Raw genomic sequence first — 22,138 nt, 5'->3', positions numbered from 1 at the left:
GAAGCACAAGCTGAATCAAGATTGCTGGGAGAAATATCAATAACCTTAGATACGCAGATGACACCACCTCTATGGTAGAAAGTGAAGAAGAATTAAAGGGCCTCTTAATGAAAATGAAAGAGGACAGTGAAAAAGTTGCCTGAAAACTCAACATTCAGAAAACAGATCATGGCATTGGTCCAATCACTTCATGGCTAATAGATGGGGAAACAGTGGAAACAGTGACAGACTTTATTTTTTTGGGCTCCAAAACCACTGCAGATGGTGACCATAGCCATGAAATGAAAAGATGTTGCTCCTTGGAAGAAAAGCTATGACCAACTTAGACAGCACATTAAAGAGTAGTGATGTTACTTTGCCAACAGTGGTCCGTCTAATCAAAGCTATGGTTTTTCCAGTAGTCATGTATGCATGTGAGAGTTGGACTATAAAGAAAGCTGAGCACTGAAGAATTGATGATTTTGAACTGTGGTGTTGGAGAAGACTCTTGAGAGTCCCTTGGACTGCAGGGAGATCCAACCAGTCAATCCTAAAGGAAATCAGTCCTGAATATCCATTGGAAGGACTGATGCTGAAGGTGAAGCTCCAATACTTTGGCCACCTGATGCAAAGAACTGACTCATTGGAAAAGACCCTGATGCTGGAAAAGATTGAAGGCAGGAGGAGAAGGGGACCACAGGGGATGAGATGGTTGGATGGCATCCGCAACATGATGGACATGAGTTTGAGTAGGCTCCAGGAGTTGGTGATGGACAGGGAAGCCTGGCATGCTGCAGCCCATGGAGTCACAAAGAGTCAGACATGACTCAGCGACTGAACTGAACTGAGGACTTAAAAGTTGAAGTGACTCATTGATCCATGAGCTACAGAATGGATGTGTTAGCAGGCATGAAAACAAGATATATCTCCATCAGAGCTCTTGGATGACCAGGTGCATTGTCAATAAGTGGTAATATTTTGCAAAGAATCTTGTTTCTGATCAGTGAATCTCAACAATGGGCTTATATTCCATAAGCCATGTTGTAAAAAGATATGCCGTCATCCAGATTTTGTGGTTCCATTTTTAGAGCACAGGCAGAGTAGATATAGCATAATTCTCAAGGGCCCTAGAATTTTCAGAATGGTAAATGAACACTGGCTTTGACCTAAAGTCACCAGCTGCCTTAGACCCTGACAAGAGAGTCACCTTGTCATTTGAAGACATGAGGTGAGGCATTGACTTCTTCTCTCTCACTATGAAAGTTCTAGCTGGCATCTTCCTCCAATGTAAGACTTTCTTCTATTTTGAAAAAAATCTGTTGTTTCATGTAGTCACTTTCATGGATTACCTTAACTAGATATCCTGGATAATCTGCACTTGCTGTTTCCCCTTACACTTTGATGTTATGGAGGCAGCTTTCCTTAAACCTCATGAACCAACCTCTGCTGACTTCAAGCTTTTCTTCTGCTGCTTCCTCATCTCTCTCAGCCTTCACAGAATTTAAGAGAGTCGGGGCCTTTTTTAGGGTTATGGTTTGGCTTAAGGGAATGTTATAGCTGGTTTGATCTTCTATCCAAACCACTAACACTTTCTCCATATCATCAGTAAGGCTCTTTCTCTTTCTTACCATTCATGTGTCCACTGGAATAGCACTTTGATTTCCTTCAAGAACTTTGCCTTTGCATTCACAGCCTGGTCAACTATTTGGAAAAGAGCCCAAGCTTTTGGCCTTTCTCAGCTTTCGACATGCGTTTTTCACTAACCTTGATCATTCCTAGCTTTTGAACTAAAGTGACAGACGTGCAGCCCTTCCTTTCATTTAAACACTTAGAGGTCATCATGGGGCTATTAATTGGCCTATTTTCAACTTTATTGTGTTTTAGGGAGTAGAGAGGCCCAAGGAGGGGGAGAGTTGGGGAACAGTCAGTGGAGCAGTCAGAACACACACATTTATCCTTAAGTTTGCTGTCTTAGATGGACATGGTTCATGATGCCCCAAAAGGATGACAGTTGTCACATGAAAGATCATTGATCACAGATCACCATAACAACTATAGTAATAGTAATAAAATTCAAAATGTTATGAAAATTACCAGTATGCGACATGGACATGAAGGGGGCAAACTCTGTTGGAAAACTAGTGCTGATAGACCTGTTCAATGCAGGGTTCCCACAAACTTTGAATTTGTAAACAAACAAAAAACAAAAAAAACACTATATCTGTGAAGCACAGTAAGGTACAATAAAACAAGGTATGCCTATATTAAATTTCCAGAACAGCTTGAAGAAAAATATTGACCAAGGCACCCCGTTAGTGGCAAAGTCACACAAGAACGGCAGGAAGAGAAGACACGTGACTTTCTAGAGAGGCATCAATAGAAAAAAGTGAGGAAGCTGGGGCAGCTATGGATGACAACTATGCTATGCTACGCCACATATGCTATGCCACTGACTCTTCTTCCATATGAACATAAAGAAGGATCCAGAGTCACGGTCAGGAGAAACCCTATTTTATTTAAGTCTTGAGGGATCTGAAGCATGTTGAAAACACATATGTGGATACATTCAAATAGACAGCTGCTGGTGCTGTCAGTCAGTAGTTGGTATGGGAGAGGGTGGAGGAACCTGACTCCAAAGTTAAATGGAGAATGAGAAAATGAACCAAGCTTCTGTTCCTCAGAGGAGACCAGTATGGGAAGACCAACTCTGCCAGGGGATGTCAGGATTTAGTCCAGTTTGGAATCTGCTAAGTCGCTTCAGTCATGTCCGACTCTGTGAGACCCCATAGATGGCAGCCCACCAGGCTCCCCCCTCCCTGGGATTCTCCAGGCAAGAACACTGGAGTGGGTTGCCATTTCCTTCTCCAATGCATGAAAGTGAAAAGTGAAAGTGAAGTCGCTCAGTCGTGTCTGACTCTTTGCGGACCCCATGGACTGCGGCCTACCAGGCTCCTCCATCCATGGGATTTTCCAGGCAAGAGTACTGGAGTGGGGTGCCATTGTCTTCTCCAGTTTGGAATCAGGAAGTGGCAAATCCTGGAGTTTCAATCCAGGGGCAAGGGTCAGAGCAGAGTGGGTATGACACTATATGCCAAACCAGGTAAGGCCAGATTGTGAAGAATGAGAGGAAGAGCTGGTCTTCCCAAGCCTTGGGGATGATAGGAAAATAGGATTTGGAGGGATAATGGATGGGTGTCCTCCTGCGATGAACCTGCCTGGGAGGGGATCTAAAATGTCCAGAAAGTTTTACGGCCCTAGAAATCTGCTCAGCCCCATTATTTCCAGAGAGTGCTGTTGATCCAAGGTGTCCCCTTCAGTCAGATTCCTGACTTCTTGGTTTAAGCAGATGCACTTTGGTCCTACCTTCTGTCACTAGGATTCTGGAAAGGGCTGGAGTTAACTCTGTCCCTCCCTCCCTCAACACGCACATATACCCATTACCCATAAACAGTTCAGCCCTGCTCATTTATATGTACAGGGAGCTGGGAGCAAACAAGCCTGACACATGTCTTGAATTAGGACAGAATTGGGAGTAGAGATGGGAGTCATCTTCCAGAGGCTATAACTCAAGCCTGGAGTGGATAAGATCTTTCAGAAATAGAAACTGGGATAAGAAGCAAAGGTTGGAAGTGCTTCCCTTTAACGACTGTCCACTGGGAGGAAAGGAGGAAAGATTAATCAAGTTAAGTTAAAGGCAAGCGAGGAGGAGGCAGCTTCTAATGTTTCTCTTCTTTCCCTCCTCCTCCTCCTTTCCTGTGTATCGCTTCTATTTTTCACTTTGATTTCTAATTAGAATCGTCAAAAAAAAAAACTTGTTTCATTATAAAATGAAGGTAAGGATTTCTGCCTCTAGGGAAGCTGTGAGTATTAATCAGGATCATGGAAGTGACTGCATTTCCGGGTGTTCAATGTGTTGATTTTCACCACGTGTGGCACCAGTGCCTGCCCTCCTGCTTCCCTGGGGTTGTCTGCCTCAGCTTATAAATCCCTTGATCTCATCATCAAAATGGAAACAGGTGTGCTTAAATTAGGTGTGGCTGATTTCTACATGCAGGCTTAATAGCAAAAGAAAAGAATCAAGCCTTTGGTTTCCAAATGAGCATTCACAGCGTATTGAAAACATGTTCTTTGCTACACCCTTTAATGGGTGAGAAAATTGAAATAATCAGCTGAATAGAAGTACTCTATCCAAATTCATAGTTCTAGTCTGTGCCCTGGCAGATACTTTCTTGCCTGTCACTTAGCACTTGGGAAATTGCAGGGAGTAAAAAGAAGGAAGACAATAAATCATTGGGAAGTACTTACCTTTCCAATTCTGGAGCAAACAATTCCCCAGAATTACTTTACAGGAGGTCTGCAGCTTAGTTCTTACATTTCAGCTCTGCTGTTTTGCAGGAGCAAAGGGCAATCATCAGCCTGTTTACCTTTTCCCTTTATTAGAAATAGCCAGTGTTTATGACTATAGGAATGACCAAGTTCCACTTACTGGACCCACCTTTCCTGTAATATTCAATACAATTCATATTGTTTTCCTTCAGTTCAGTTCAGTTCAGTCGCTCAGTCGTGTCCGACTCTTTGTGACCCCATGAATCGCAGCACGCCAGGCCTCCCTGTCCGTCACCATCTCCCGGAGTTCACTCAGACTCACGTCCATCGAGCCAGTGATGACATCCAGCCATCTCATCCCGGTCGTTCCCTTCTCCTCCTGCCCCCAATCCCTCCCAGCATCAGAGTCTTTTCCAATGAGTCAACTCTTCGCATGAGGTGGCCAAAGTACTGGAGCGTCAGCTTTAGCATCATTCCTTTCAAAGAAATCCCAGGGCTGATCTCCTTCAGAATGGACTGGTTGGATCTCCTTGCAGTCCAAGGGACTCAAGAGTCTTCTCCAACAACACAGTTCAAAAGCATCAATTATTTGGTGCTCAGCCTTCTTCACAGTCCAACTCTCACATCCATATATGACCACAGGAAAAACCATAGCCTTGACTAGACAGACTTTAGTCAGCAAAGTAATGTCTCTGCTTTTGAATATGCTATCTAGGTTGGTCATAACTTTTCTTCCAAGGAGTAAGTGTCTTTTAATTTCATGGCTGCAATCACCATCTGCAGTGATTTTGGAGCCCCCCAAAATAAAGTCAGCCACTGTTTCCACTGTTTCCCCATCTATTTCCCACGAAGTGATGGGACCAGATGCCATGATCTTCGTTTTCTGAATGTTGAGCTTTAAGCCAACTTTTTCGCTCTGATCTTTCACTTTCATCGAGAGGCTTTTTAGCTCCTCTTCACTTTCTGCCATAAGGGTGGTGTCATCTGGATATCTGAGGTTATTGAGATTTCTCCCGGCAATCTTGATTCAAGCTTGTGCATCTTCCAGCCCCGCGTTTCTCATGATGTACTCTGCATATAAGTTAAATAAGCAAGGTGACAATATACAGCCTTGACATACTCCTTTTCCTATTTGGAACCAGTCTGTTGTTCCATGTCCAGTTCTAACTGTTGCTCCCGGACCTGCATATAGATTTCTCAAGAGGCAGGTTAGGTGGTGTGGTATTCCCATCTCTTTCAGAATTTTCCACAGTTTATTGGGATCCACACAGTCAAAGGCTTTGGCATAGTCAATAAAGCAGAAATAGGTGTTTTTCTGGAACTCTCTTGCTTTTTCCATGATCCAGCGGATGTTGGCAATTTGATCTCTGGTTCCTCTGCCTTTTCTAAAACCAGCTTGAACATCAGAGAGTTCACAGTTCACGTATTGCTGAAGCCTGGCTTGGAGAATTTTGAGCATTACTTTACTAGCATGTGAGACGAGTGCAATTGTGCGGTAGTTTGAGCATTCTTTTGCATTGCCTTTCTTTGGAATTGGAATGAAAACTGACCTTTCCCAGTCCTGTGGCCACTGCTCAGTTTTCCAAATTTGCTGGCATATTGAGTGCAGCACTTTCACAGCATCATCTTTCAGGATTTGAAACAGCTCAACTGGAATTCCATCACCTCCACTAGCTTTGTTCGTAGTGATGCTTTCTAAGGCCCACTTGACTTCACATTCCAAGATGTCTGGCTCTAGATTAGTGATCACATCATCATGATTATCTGGGTCATGAAGATCTTTTTCGTACAGTTCTTCTGTGTATTCTTGCCACCTCTTCTTACTATCTTCTGCTTCTGTTAGGTCCAGACCATTTCCGTCCTTTATCAAGCCCTACTTTGCATGAAATGTTCCCTTGGTATCTCTAATTTTCTTAAAGAGATCTCTAGTCTTTCCCATTCTGTTCTTTTCCTCTATCTCTTTGCATTGATCTCTGAAGAAGGCTTTCTTATCTCTTCTTGCTGTTCTTAGGAAACCATATAGCTGTCAAAGAATAGTGCCACTGTCTGCACATTAATTCTCCTATGGCCAGGGAAATGCATGATCCTGGACAAACTAAATGGGAAATCTGAACAGTTGTAAAGTAACCTTCCTCAACTGCCAGTCCCTAGAAAGTTGATGATTGCTTCTGCCATGGCCCAGCAGCCTCTCAACCCTTGGAGCTTGGGCTGAGCTCCAGAAGAAAACTTGTTATGGTTGAGTTATAATCATGTCTACTGCCTAACATCATCAACTCCTCTCCATCACCGAAGGGTCCAGGTATCCCCAGGAGACTACCCCAGGTTGTATCACATAATGATCTGTGCATGTATATATGAGTATATATGTATACAGATAGAATAATGTCACAAAAGATTCAGATTTAGGCCTCAACTAAAAATCAAGGGATGCTACAACATGAAGCCTCCATTCCCATCTGGGACACCAATCAAGAGGAGTGATGCTGTCTGTTGGACCGTAGTCTTCCTGGATATTCCTGAAATGTGCTCAGTTGCAGTTCTGAATATGAAATGTAATGATGCTGGATTAAAAGAATTCTTATATTGGCTGCTTCACTCTTCTGCATTATCTGCTTAGTCCAATACACATTTAAGTGAATTCTCGCTGCCTGCTAGACTCTAATCACCACCATGGGTACCAGCATCACCAGCCTCCAGTTAGCTGTCCACTTTTTAAAAAATCAAAACAAAATCAACAGTGTTCCCCCCGCCCTTTCACTGAGTCCCCAGGGCTCCTGGAATGGAGTCTGTACCAAGCTCCTATGGGTATTCAAAGGACATGGGCCTGTTCCCAGGTCTGGAATGTGGGCTGGCAGGGTATGAGCTGACTGAAAGAGAAATCCTTTTTCTATTGTTGCTGCCATTGAAGTATTGCTTTCCCTATATTTTATATGGATATATGCATATTTGGGGCCTTTCCTAGTAGCTCAGCTGGTAAAGAATCCTTCTGCAATGCAGGAAACCCCAGTTTGATTCCTGGGTTGGGAAGATCCCCTGGAGAAGGGATAGGCTACCCACTCCAGTATTCTTGGGCTTCCCTCGTGGTTCAGATGGTAAAGAATTCACCTGCAATGTGGGAAACCTGAGTTCAATCCCTGGGTTGAGAAGATCCCTTGGAGGAGGGTACGGCAACCTATTCCAGTATACTTGGCCTGGAGAATCCCCAAGGACAGAGGAACCTGGTGGGCTGAAGTCCATGGGGTCATGAAGAGTCTGACATGACTTAGCGATTGAACAACAAAATGCATATTTTACATATATTTTGTTTACACATTTTACACATATATAGACCTATATAATTTTGATGTATCAGAGTAGAAATCTTAGATATGTTACTGGTCTATAGTTCAGTTGAGGTAGAGAAGCCCGAGTCTAAAGTGTGTGGCCCTTGTTTCCTGACATCTTGGTTTTCTTTGCTAAAGTATGAGTACCCTGAGTAGACATTAACAGAGTAATCTTTCATGGACCTTATCCTACTAAATGGGCTTCCCTGGTGGCTCAGCTGCAAAGAACCCGCCTGCCAATACAGAAGATATGGGTTCAGTCCTTGGGTCAGGAAAATCCCCTGGAGGAGGAAATGGCAACCCACTCTAGTACTCTTGCCTGAGAAATCCTATGGGCAGAAGGGCCTGGCAGGCTACAGTCCATGGGATCACAAAAGAGTCACACAATCTTAGCAACTAAACAACAACAACATCCTACTAAACTACCTGCCCATCCATTCTCACTGAGCTTTCCCGTTCATCCACAGAGACACACAAGGCAGCAATCATTACCCTGATTTGATGAAAAGGAAGCTGAGGCTCAAGTGAAGTGGCTGCCCACGAGCATTTAGGTGGTTGTGGAGGAGTCAGAGCAAAGTCATTTCCCAGCTGGCAGCCTAGGGCCCTTTTTGAGACTGAAGGTCACACAGAACCCAGTGAACATTTAAAACATATCTAGGGATTGATTAATGGCTTCCCGGTAGCTCAGCTGGTAAAGAATCTGCCTGCAATGCAGGAGACCCTGGTTCAATTCCTGGGTTGAGAAGTTCCCCTCAGGACTATTCTTGGGCTTCCCTGGTGGCTCAGATAGTAAAGAAACACCCCTTGCAATGCGGGAGACCCAGGTTTGATCCCTGGGTTGGGAAGATCCCCTGGAGGAGGGCATGGCAACCCACTCCAGTATTCTTGCCTGGAGAACCCTCATGGACAGAGGAGCTCATGGGGTTGGAAAGAGTTGAACACGGCTGAGAGACTAAGCACAGCCCAGCATAGCACAGTGACTGACTAAACGACCCACAGTCCCTGGCAGCTAGTAAGTACATAAGAAGATAAAGCCAAGTATTAAAAATATATATGCACTGTACTGAAAGTTCTTAGGTATTGTACTGGAGTTCCAGGCTTAAAGCAGTTGTCAGGTATTCTATAATGAAAAATGGTCATGGTTGGAATGTGCTTCTTTATCTCACTAATTCTATAACCAGTTTTTATCAAGAACCTCAGGGCTGAAGAGCTCAAACTGAATTTTGAAGCTTGTCTTATTAATATTCACCACCACACTCTCAGTGGGTGCAGGGCATGTATCATTATTTTCATGTTTCCTGTGGAAACATGGCAGTGAAAAGAAGCATAGCCATGTGTGTCTGGGTTAAGGATTCAGAGACCGTTTTCTTTTAGCACCATCATCCACGTCCAATTCAGCTCTGCCCTCCCCTGTAAGAAGCAACACTGAGATAAACCAACTGTCATTTCAGCCTGATGGCCCCGGTGTCACAGTCTGACCAAAATAATAAGATCAAAGCCCCAAGGCTATGATGAAAATAAAAGGCTATGATGAAGCAAGATCAGCAAAGAACCCTGGGTACTCAATTGTCCTTAGAAAATAAGTAAAACTATAGATGTGTATTATATGATACAGTGGCCATTAAAACCTATACATCACAGTGAAAACAGCTTAGCCATCCAAGCAATGGCCACACAGAGCTGGGGGTTTTTAGATTTGATTCTGCAGTGATGTTTCAGCCTGGTCTTGAGCATCCATGTGACAGTTTCATTGCCTCCCAATCCTTCTCACTATTCCTCATTCCACAAAACTCTGTTTTTTTTTTCATCAGGCTAAAGACACCTGGCATCAACAGTGACTACTGAAAAAAACACAACAAATGTCATGTTGGGGCAGGTCAGTGGTCCATTTGATCAAGAATCTTGTCACCATTATCTGAGACATTTGGGGGAGGACATGACTTCTTAAAAACTGGTGTTGCACTTCTGAAAATGCATCCCACAAATACAAGAATCGCATGAGATTATTTACTGCAGTGATGTTTGTAAAATCAAACATCACTGGAAACCAACTAAGTAGTCATTAATGACATTGGCTGAATAAATTAAGGCACAGCCACACAATGGAATATAACTCAGCTCTATAACTCTATAAAAGGATGAAAAAGGTCTTCATGCACACATAAGGAAAGATCTGGAGGACATATTTTCAAATAAATAAAGCAAGATGCAACAAGCAATTATGTATAGCATGCCGCTATTTGTTTAACCCTTATGGGAGTAAATATATTTGATCATGTAGTATATATTTATTGAATCCTTTCAATGTCCAAGGGACTCTTATAGACTCTGAGGATATGACAACAAACAAAACCGACTAAACTCCCTGCCTTCATGGAATTTCTTCTTATTTGTCTACATATGCAGTTTTAAAAATAGAAGATACAAGAAGTCCATAGTAGTGATTAACTGTTGGGAGATGCAAGGGCTGGGCAAACATAGAACAGCTGCAAGAGAACAAGTTTTCACTGTAGGCCTTTTGTATTTCCCAAATACTTATATAAAAATGAATAATGGACAAGGAAATCTTAAACATCTTTCATTAATGATACGATATAGATTTGTACTCAATAATGTCTTCAAACCTGTCTTGAACCTCTTTATGTATTTAGCCTACGTATTACACCCTGTTAGCAGAGACTCTTCCATATATTTACTTGTCGAATTAAATAAAATAGCATTCCTTTCATTTATACTATAAACATTTCTTTCTTGGTTGAAAAACCAACCCCTTTCATCTAATATGCCTAGATTAAATCAACGTATTTATGTTTATTGTCCCCCAAACCATTCATTAATCTATAAACCTTAATGAAACCTTCCCATTATCTTTTGCCTTTTCTCACTGAAGAGTTCTCATTCCTGCTAATAAATTTCTTAGTTCTCTTTGGTTAATTACATAAATCAGCTTCTCTGCTCGTAATTGAAGTGACTGGGACTCCATTTCATCTCCCTACGGGAACCACCAGCCACCAGCCTTATCCCTCTCCTGACTATCTTTCACCTTCATTTTCATCCATGAACTCTTTTCCATCAGAAAACATCCAAAAATGATTCTTACGGAGCACAGATTTTTTTAAAATCCTTTCGGTAAATTCATCTCTTCCTGTCCCCCACCACTCCTCTGGCTCCCAGGTTTCTTGTTCCCTGTCCGCCCTCGCCCCTGGAGGATGCAGTGCTCTGAGGCCATTGTTGGGTTTCATGTCATACCACTGTGTTTCTGCTCCTCTTTTTTCACCCATGCCTTTCACAGACAAAGTAAAAGATATTTCCCCACTCTGATCATCCTCAGCCCTTCTACAGAGTTTAAAACAGTTTGAAATCATTTATACTCATCATAGCTTACAGGATCTTATCATTAAGAGGGTTTCTGGCTGCTGGTTGACCTCCAGCATCCCTGGTCTCTGACAGAGGTGCCTCTGGAGAGTCCTGTGGGCCCCACTTTCTCCAGTTTAGAGATATCCATAGGCTCTGCCCACATCCCCTAGGATCCCTTTCTAGGGTGGCCAACTAACAGGTTGGCTTGACTTGCCTGGAACGGAGAAAGTTCCTGAGATGTGGGACTTTCCATTTTGAATGCAGTCCTTGGTAAGCTGGAATGAACAGGTCACTCTCTTTTCTAATTTACACATCTGCTTCTGTGTTGGTCTTCACTCTTGGTGCCTGTGTCTACTTGCTGAAGAGCTACTCTCACGCTGCTAACCTCCCCTAACCTCCCCATGACCCCCCAGAGAACCAGAAAAGAAAGAAAGTGAAGTCGCTCAGTTGTGTCTGACTCTTTTCGACCCCATGGACTTGTAGCTTACCAGGCTCCTCCGTCCATAGAATTTTCCAGGCAAGAGTACTGGGGTGGGTTGCCATTTCCTTCTCCAGGGGATCTTCCCAACCCAGGGATGTAACCCAGGTCTTCCACATTGCGGCTAGACACTTTACCATCTGAGCAGCTCTTAACCAATGACTGAAATGTAAAGGAGTTTAGACATGCCAGGATTTTTGACCCTGAAGGGGACAACGCTGCATTAGGACTTTCACTGTCTCCAGTGCTCCTTGCAAGATTAGGCCAAACTTACCCTCCATGGGACTTTGTTTGGTGCTACATCCTTGCCTGGTTGTCTCTCCTTTGCTGTCCCACCTCCTCATTTACCTCTAGTGTTCCCAGGAATGCCTCCTAATAAATCACTTCCGTATCTCAAAGTCTACTTCTGAGGAGTCCAAATATTTTAGTTGTCTATTGCTGTATGTAAAACCATCCCAAAGTGTAGTGGCTAAAACAACCATTTTATTATCTCTCACAGTACAATGGGACTGCTCAGGTAAGTGGTTCCTCTAGCCTGTGTAATCACAGAGGGGCTGCAGTCATCTGGGGGCTTTCCTGGGCTGGACTGTCCAAGGTGCCCCATGCTGTGGAACCTCATGTGTCTGAGGTCCCTTGACAGTTCTGCTTGTCACACCTGGGGTCTCCCATGTCTGTGGTCTGATGGAGGCTGGGGCTAGAGTCACCTGGAGAACCCACATGATTACTGGATACCTGGTCTTTGTGCCCTCTCCATGTCCTTCCAAGGCTGCTTCACTTGTATTCATTTCCTAGGGCTGCTGAAACAAAGTACCACAAACTGGTGGCTTAAAACAACACATATGTATTCTCTCACAGTTCTGGTGGCTGGAAGTCAAAGCCAAGGTGTCAGCAGGGCCATGCTCCTTCTGAAGGCTCCAGGGAAGAATCCTTTGTCACTCTTTCTAGCTTCTGGCAGTTGCTCTCAATCTTTGAGGTGCCCTGGCTTGTAGCTATATCATTATAATCTCTGCCTCTGTCGTCACATGGCCTTTGCCCGATGTGTGCCTGTGGACTTACATGACCTTCTTATGTCAGATGGTAAAGAATCTGCCTGCCATGCGGTAGACCTGGTTCAATCCCTGGGTCAGGAAGATCCCCTGGAGAAGGGAATGGTAACTCCCTCCAGTATTTTTGTCTGGAGAATTCCATGGACAGAGAAGCCTAGCCGCCTATAGTACATGGGGTTGCAACGCGTCAGACAAGACTGGACAACAAACACTTTCACTTTTTCACTTTCTTGTGAGCATACCAGCTATTGGCTCTAAGTTTCATCTAATCCATATGATCTCATTTTAATGCAGTTCTGCCTGCAAAGACCCTATTTCCAAGTAAGGTCTCACCTACAGTTTTCAACTGGGCACACAGTCTCTCTATGTGGCCTCTCTATCAGAGTAGCAGACTTCTCAGAGGCAGCTCAAGGTTCCCAGAAATGCAGAAGTAGAAGCTACCAGGGCTTCTTAAAACTTATCAGTCATTTGCAGTGTGCCTGGCACTGTTTAAATGTTAAGGTTACAATAAAGAACAAGACGGGAGAGGTGCCTGTAGTCATACAATCTCCACTGTAGTGGAGAGAACATCACTAACCATTTCCCTTCCCTAGAACTCTTAGAGTTAGCATGTTGCGATAAAATGGGGGAAGAACTAACAAACTACATCTGGACTCTAGCTGAGCTTTGGGTTCCAGACAGAATAAAAGATAAGGGAGCCTGTCCCAGGGCTCAATCACATAACATCCCTGGGCCTCCACTGCCTCATCTAAATAGTGGGAGTCTGAACCCGATGACCTGACAGCCTATCAGACAACCTACCAGTCTTCCAACTGAGGTCTCCACAATTGATGCCACAGCTTTCTTTTGCTCAGACAAATTTCCAGCCTTCATCTCCTTCATGGGCTTTAGAAGTAGCTAATGCTTTATGGTCGGAGAAGTCAATGGCAACCCACTCCAGTACTCTTGCCCGGAAAATCCCAGAGACGGAGGAGCCTGGCAGGCTGCAGTCCGTGGGGTCACGAAGAATCGGACACAACTGAGTGACTTCACTTTCACTTTTCACTTCCATGCATTGGAGAAGGAAATGGCAACCCACTCCAGTGTTCTTGCCTGGAGAATCCCAGGGATGGGGGGAGCCTGGTGGGCTGCTGTCTATGGGGTCACACAGAGTAGGACACGACTGAAGCGACTTGCAGCAGCAGCAGCAGCAGCAATGCTTTATGGTAAAAAAGTAAGGGTGGAATGAGAGCTTATAAAGAGGAAGAAAGAAAATGAGGTTCCTGGGCAATTGGCAATCACCTCTCCCACTTCACAAGACAGCCCATCTTCTTGTACTCTTTCATTTAAATTATGACTCTCCCCTAAATTATTAACACACATCTGCTCAAATTGTGGTTTCCATCTCAACTGACCCATTTGGCAGGAGTAACAGGCTGCAAATTGTGATCTGGGCCAACATCATCTGATTTTTTACCATTGCTATCTTGAGCATACACCTGTTACAGAGAACGCCAGGTGTGCAGCAACAGATGTGCCTGGCAAACAGGTAGCTGCTCCTCTATGTTTCTAAGCATAAAAACACAGTGATACCCATTACTATATTTAATAGAAGGGACCTGAGGATCAGTCCACTGGTGAAATATAGGTATCTTATTCCAAGCAAGTCAGCAGAGCTGAGAATATGGGCTTTTTTTGAAAATAAGTGTTAACAGCGCTCTGAATAAAAGGTGACTCTGTGCCAGTGTTGTTTCAAAGTGCAGTACAGGGACCACATGTATCAAAATTACTTGGGCTGCATATAAAAGTGCAGATTTCCTGGACCAATCTCAGAGACTCAGAGTTAGTAGATCTGGCACTTCATCATTTCCCCAAAGCACACTGAAAATATTGAATCCTATTAGTATCTCATCCTTTCATGCAGTTCTCATCATTCCGTGTTCTTTCGTCTAGGCTGTTTGGATTCTAGGTCAGATCTTCTCAAATAACCCTCTTGCCAGGGACCTGGAATGAGCCCAATCATCAATACCCCCACTCCTACCCTCTCTTCCTTCTACCCTCAGCTCTGCACTCTCCACTTCTGCTGAAGCTGTAGGGACCCAAAATCCAAGGGTGGAACTAAAAATAGAATTGAGGGCCAGCCATAGGCTCTGACCTGAAGGCAGGGTAGCTGGGCAACCCAGAAAGTTGGCGATGCAAGGACGTCGGGTGAGTGTGGTAGAAAGGGGAACAGCCAGGCAGTATCCCAAAGCAGCACACTCTGACTGCCACACACTACAGTGAGGTCAAGTTTCAAAACCCAGGGGTGGAAAAGACTAGATTTTGTCATATGTCACTGAGAAACTTAGAAGGATTATACAATGAAAGATTCAGAGTGTGGCAAGAAGCTTACACCAGAAGAAGAGAGTTTTGAGTCAAAAAATTTTAACTACCTTAAAGTTTAACACATTCCCTATCATTCAACAGAGATTTAGTTCTTGCCATTTAATCTGTTGCATTCAAAATTAATTCTGTTGTGTTATAAAAGTCATTCATCTCATATTGATTCCATGAATATTTATCAATGCCTGCAGGGGATACAATGGTCAGCAAAAACTAACTTGGTCCTTGCCCTTTGGGAGTTCATATTCTACCAGAGGAAGAAAGTCGTTGAGTAAATAAACACAGAAACAAAGGCATTATGACAAACTGAGCAAGTTATGCCAATGAGGTTCAGGGTGTTATAAAGATATATTCCAGGAGACCTGTCCCAGTCTGGTAAGGTGGGGAGTGGAGGAGCAGCGAGAAGGTGTCCCTGAAGAAGTGATATGTGGTCTAATAGTGAAGAATGAGTAAGTTAACCAAACTTGGGGGTGGGGGGTGGGGGGGCGAGCGTTTCGGAGCAGTAGGATGAAGATACCCACGTGCAAGCAAGCAAGTGGTCCTGACTGCAGACAGCAGAGAGAAGGGGGTCGACATGAGGCTGGATTTTCTAGTCCTGTTAAGTAGGTAGTTCTTTATCTAAGAACAATGAGAGCCATGAAAGCAGGAGATAATATGGTCAGCTTGCATTTTAAAGGGTCTCTTATCCAGCAGATGAAGAAGGCCAAGCCTGGAAGTGAGGACACTGCTCAAGGGCCTATGGCAATAGGTCAGATGAGTGGGGACGTGGCTTGGGCAAAGCGGGTGGCCATGGAGATGGGGAGGAGAGGATCTGAGACATATTTCAAAGGCTTCAGTGACAGGGCTTAATCATGGATTGGATATAGGATTGAAGGAGAGGGGAGGGATGAGTCAGGAATGATGTCCAGGTGTCTGGCTAACACCACCAAATGGGAGACTCTGTCCTTCCCTGAGGGAGGAAACACTTAAAAGGATGGGAATTGTGTTGGGGGTGGGAGGTGGGGGATGGGGGATGGATAATTACATAAACTTTTGGGTAAATATAGTTTGAAGTGTCTTTGAGACATCCCAAATGGAGATCTAGAGGGAGGTACCTGAAGTCCAGGAGTCATCATGCTTGGATGGCAACTGCATTTACAGGTGTGAATGAGGTCGCCTAGAGATTCCATACACCCTATGTTAACACAGAGTGGTGGTTGAGGACAGGAGTCCTGGAGTAGAATTGCCTGGATTTGCATCCCAGCTCAGTTACCTCCTAGCTGTGCAACCATGAGAAAATGACTCAAATACTCCAAACCAAATTTTCCTATCTATAATACAGAGACAATAGCACTTCCTATCTTATAGCCCTGTTGGGAATATAAAGTGGCAGAAAGTATTTAAAACTCTGAGTGTGGTTCTCAGAATCTAGTAACAATTTTGTTAACTAGTGTGGACTTTCCTTCCTCCAGAGTTAGTAAGTAGGACCCAGGGCTAAGCCTTGTGGAAATCCAATGTTTAATGACTGGATAAAGAATGAAGAGCAACCACATTACGGTCTGAATCTGTGCTGTCCGAATCCACCCACCAGAGAAACTAGGTCAGCAGCTGTATCTGGAGTCTGCTAGGGTGGGTTATCCCTTTTCAGGCAGATAGAAAGGGAGGCAAGAGTTCTTGAAGGGAGCTCCAAATCAAAGGCCTAGTTCAAGGAATAAAGGGAAATAGAGTAGGGGATGATAAAGCAGAGTTCAGGAACAGGCTAGAAATAGCCCAGGAGCAGATCAGAAATGAAAGAGCAAAAGACTAGGAAATGCTTGCTAACTATGAGATTCCCAGAGCATCCTCCTGAAGGTAGGGGGACAAGATGGGAGAAGCCACAGGATTTCATACCATCCTCAGAGAGATTGAGGCCTGCTGCTCAGAACCACTTACCCTAGAAATAGTTTAAATGGTTCTATACATAAACAGGGGGCTTCCCAAGTGGCTCAGTGATAAATAATCTGCCTGCCAATGCAGGAGATTCAGGAGTTGCAGGTTCAATACCTGGTTTGAGAAGACCCCCTGGAGAAGGAACTGGAAACCCACTCTCATATTCTTACCTGTAGAATCCCATGGAGAGAGGAGCCTGGTGGGCTTCAGTCCATAGGGTCACAAAGAGTCAAACATGACATGAGCATGCGTGCATGCATTCATAAACAATGAAATAACAGAACTTGGTAGCCCTCCTAGTTTAAGAGCTAAAGAGCATCCTATGTTACATAAACTTAGGCAGGACACAGTATGAAATTTTGATACATATATATTATGTTAATATGTTACTTTTAAAAGACATTGTCTGCCATTTTCAACTAGTGTTATTGTTTTGGGCTATAATATATCAGACAAGAGTTATTTGCTTTATCCAAAAACCTGATTGAGAGCCACATTGAAAATGTTGTAAAAATGCTTATCAAGATGATGATAATGTTGATAGTAATAGTGATATCTTCCATGGCATCACCAATGTTGTTCAGAGACAGTGAGATCTGGTCAAATGTGACACCTGTGCTATGAAAAAAATTATATATATATATTAATGTGTATGTGTGTGTGTGTGTGGAGAGAGAGAGAGGGAGGACAAGAGGTGTATGCATGGCAAGAAAACTTAATTAAAAGCAAATTTGGATTGAAACCAAATATATAGCAGTAGAATTTGCATTATTAAAGTATTGATATTGGCTTCTGCTCCCAAAAGTCTATTCTCATTATTAGGATAGCTTCTATTTCTCCCATTAGATTGATGAATTGCTGAAGGAAGCAAAAAGCGAATTTCTCTCAGTAAGTGAAAATCATTTCATTGAGCATGAATTTCTTTTGGTCCAGCCCCAATACTAAAATAGTCACAGGATGAATATCAAATGGTCTCCAGTCCAATCTATTTTCAGTCAAAGGCAAACATGCAATGCAGTTGAAAGGAGGAAACATTATTACTTGAAATTTAATAGAGACTTTGGGAAATGTTTAAACAGACTAAATCTACCACTCCCCCCACTCCCGCCCCCGCCCCCCACCCTCAAGTAGAAGTGTTGTTCTGAAAGGTCTCGAGTTGACACGGTCTGTTTACTTATTGATTGCATGTTTCCCACTGTGCCGACAGCCTTATAGTCCCCAGGATCATCTTTGAAGGTAGCTTTTTAGTTTTTTAAATCAGGGCATTGTAATGTATTAAAGACGGGCAGAATGAGAAGCAGCTCTCTCTCCACACACCCCCACAGGCATACACGCGCCTCCACGACATGCTCCCCACCTGTCTCCTTGCTGCCCTGCCTCTCTGCTGGGATCCTCCCGTTTTACTGGAGTTGGAGTAAAAATCACTCAAACAATCCTCACCTTCCGACTCCAAGCAGTTAAGAACCTGGCAAAAGAAGCAAGTGGGGGATCAAAGCACGGTATCAGCACTAGCAGCAGTGAAGCTGGATAGAACAAAACGGCGCAGACCTAGCACCGGATCCGATTTCTGTTACCAGCCAGAGAACACTCGGCGTTCGGTTAACCTGTGCGGAAATACAGCCCGGACCTATTAGTTCTCTGCTCAGTAACTTTATACCTGGGAACCTACTGGACAGTGACTTATTAGCCATCTGCAAGTGGAGAAGCCAGAACGAGTGACTTTGCTGGACCCATCAGTGACAGGCTAACCGCTTGGAGACCTGAGACAGGCAAGTGCAGCTCCTAGGAGCACTTGGGTCTAAGTAGCCAGGAGAAAAAGAACCGTGACCTACCAGCACTTACACTTCGACCAATGAAGAAATGCGTCCCTCCTCGCACCAATCAGAAGACCGTCTTCCTTCAAGAGAAGAACAGGGAAAGGGGGAAAGGGCAGTGCCGGAGCGCATTTCCCACCAGGGCCACTGGCCATTCCGGATACATGTAGAGAAACTGATGCTTTTCACTATTTTCCCGATGGAAATAATGCACAAAAATACTTTTTCCTTTCATATCAAGCACTGGTTATTGATGACCCAGAAATACTAGGACAGAAAAAAGTTTATTGAGGCCAAATTTAATTATTCATGTTCACCATTTTGATGATTATTAACCCCCTTTTTCAACTGGCAGCAGAGGCTTTCTGGAGATCAGCTAATTTGGTGTCTCTGAAGAAGCTGATACAGTTTGTTGTTAACTGTGTTTTGCTTCCAGACAATAGTGCTGTGATGGAATGGTTTGGCCATGAATCTGCAAATAAATGAATAAATCACACACCTGTTAAATTGTGTGTTGCACATAATGAAGGGGTTGTGATGTGTTTTTTTTTTTTAAGAAAAAAATGTTACTTCTCTCCATTTGCTCCTCCTAAACAATTTCTAAATGTAATGTCTTGTATATCTCCCCTCTTAGTGATACTCAAAGCACTCATGGTGTCACTATATATGAATTTTAATTCTATTTATTCTCTCCATCAACTTTCAGAGTTGCAAATATAAACACTGTGATTTGGCCTATGAGCAAATTAAAATATACCAACATGCTGATCCTGTTCTAGGTCATACTGTAAGGCAAGTAAGGAGAAGTAGGAGGGATAGACCCTGAACTGGTGCCAGAGCATGCCACTCACCTGGCCAGGTGGCCTGTGGAAGGGTGGAAGGTGCACAGAATCCTGGAGGAACTCACCTAAACCTTGGCGCCTCAAGGCACCCATTCAGGAATACCTACAATGGGTGAGATCAGCATGCCAGGAGCGTGGCCATTTTATCCACTGGCCCAGGCTAAAGGAAGTAGGAAACCATGGAGAAGTTGGGTTGAAAACTTACTCATGGATAGCTTCTGAGTCTTCAGTTGTATCTTGCAGCTTTAAAACAATTTCATCTTCAAGAACAGAGAAATGTATTCCCTATGAAAGAGGATATTGCTTCTTTATCTAAGCTAAATGATAATTGTAACACTGAATTTGTGCTACTTTGTACCTGTTATCTCCCAAGATGGGCAGGAAAAAGAGTAAAGGCATTGGAGCCAGAAATGGTGGCTTTAAATTCATGTTCCATGTTTCTAGTTGTCATTGACTGAGTTACTTAAGTTACTGATTTGTTTATTCATCTCAAAATAGGCATTTTTAAGATTCCAAATGAAATAGAATCTAGAACCTGAAAAATACAACCGACTAGTGAATATAATGAAAATAGAGGCAGATTCACAGAGATAAAGCATAAACTAGTGGCTACTAGCGAAGAGAGGGAACAGGAGAGGGACAACATAGCAGATTAAGGCACACAAACTATTAGATATAAAATAAGTTATAAGAATATGCTACATAACATAAGGAATATAGTCAGTATTTTATAATAACTGTAAATGAAGTGCATGCTAAGTTGCTTCATTTGTGTCCAACTCTTTGCAACCCTATGGACCATAACCCTCCAGGCTCCTCTGTCTATGGGATTCTCCAGGCAAAAATACTGGAGTGGGTGGCCATTCCCTTCTCCAGGGAATCGTCCCAAACCAGGGATAGAACCCAGGTTTCCTGCATTGCGGGTGGATTCTTTACCAGCTGGGCAACCAGGGCAACCATAAATGGAGTATAACCTTTAAAAATTACGAATCACTATATTGTTTACCTATAACATATAATATTGTACATCAACTATATTTCAATGGAAAGTTTTTTAAGAGGCAATAAATTATTATACAGTAAGTCTGTTGGAGGAATTAGATTGTGTAAATGTGTAAAACAAACATTCAGATTGAAATAGATGTGTAGAAGTTAGATGGTTTTACTGTGTTTTGGCTACTTTATGTATTAACTTCTTGGTTCACCTGTTCCATATATATGTATCTATAACAGCATCAAAGAGGTTCTTTAGCTTGAAATATCATAAAGACAAAGGGATGTGAAACTGATAGAAAAAAAGAAATAATTGTAAATGATTGAATGCTGTATTACTGAGAGCTACATGCAGTTGACTTAGCTGTAATTGTGCTAATAAACTATATGTTCCATATAGTGGAGTTTTGATATAACTTACAGTTCCTCCTCACTGAGAACTGAAGCCTCCCACAGGAAAGACTAATAGTCTCTGACTTGGGGTAGACTTTCCTTTCTTCTTTGTATTATTAGTTCAGCTAAGCCTTTCCTCGGAGAAGGCAATGGCACCCTGCTCCAGCACTCTTGCCTGGAAAATCCCATGGACAAAGGAGCCTGGTAGGCTGCAGTCCATGGGGTCGCTGAGGGTCGGACACAACTGAGCAACTTCACTTTCACTTTTCACTTTCATGCATTGGAGAAGGAAATGGCAACCCACTCCAGTGTTCTTGCCTGGAGAATCCCAGGGACGGGGGAGCCTGGTGGGCTGCCATCTGTGGCGTCACACAGAGTCAGACACTACTGAAGTGACTTAGCAGCAGCAGCAGCAAGACTTTCCTGCCTGCCTTGAGATTTGCAGCCTAGTTGGCCAGCTCTTATCACTCCTGATAAGAGTATTCATTAGTATTGATAAGGAAGGTCTCATTCTCTCCAGTGACTGAGTCAAAATGTTAGCCACAGTTTACTTGGGATATTGAAATAGTCCTTTTTATTTTTGTTTCCCTAAAAGCTTCCTTCCCTTTTTTATCTGACTAGAGTAGCCCCCTGCCCTTATCCATAGGCCATACATTTCAAGACCCTCCATGGATGCCTGAAAGCACAGATAGTACCAAACCCTATATACATCAATATTAGGTTTTTTCCCTGTATGTACATAGATATGATAAAGTTTAATTTATAAACTAGGAGATTTCATTTAATTTATAAACAGTAAGAGATGGACAACAATAATGGATAATAAAATAGAATAATTGTAATGATACACTGTAATAATAGTTATGTGAATATGGTCTCTCTCTCTCAAAGTATCTTCTTGTACAGATTAAAAAAATTTTCCATATTAACTGACTACTTAAGTTCAGTTCAGTTCAGTCACTAAGTCGTGTCCGACTCTTTGCGACCCCATGAATTGCAGCACGCCAGGCCTCCCTGTCCATTACCATTTCCCAGAGATCACTCAGACTCACGTCCATCGAGTCAGTGATGCCATCCAGCCATCTCATCCTCGGTCGCCCCCTTCTCCTCCTGCCCCCAACCCCTCCCAGCATCAGAGTCTTTTCCAATGAGTCAACTCTTCGCATGAGGTGGCCAAAGTACTGGAGTTTCAGCTTTAGCATCATTCCTTCCAAAGAAATCCCAGGGCTGATCTCCTTCAGAATGGACTGGTTGGATCCCCTTGCAGTCCAAGGGACTCTCAAGAGTCTTCTCCAACACCACAGTTCAAAAGCATCAA

Source organism: Capricornis sumatraensis, chromosome 1, assembly GCF_032405125.1.
Source record: "Capricornis sumatraensis isolate serow.1 chromosome 1, serow.2, whole genome shotgun sequence".
Lineage (NCBI taxonomy): Eukaryota > Metazoa > Chordata > Mammalia > Artiodactyla > Bovidae > Capricornis > Capricornis sumatraensis.
Note: the sequence above shows the minus strand (reverse complement) of the source record.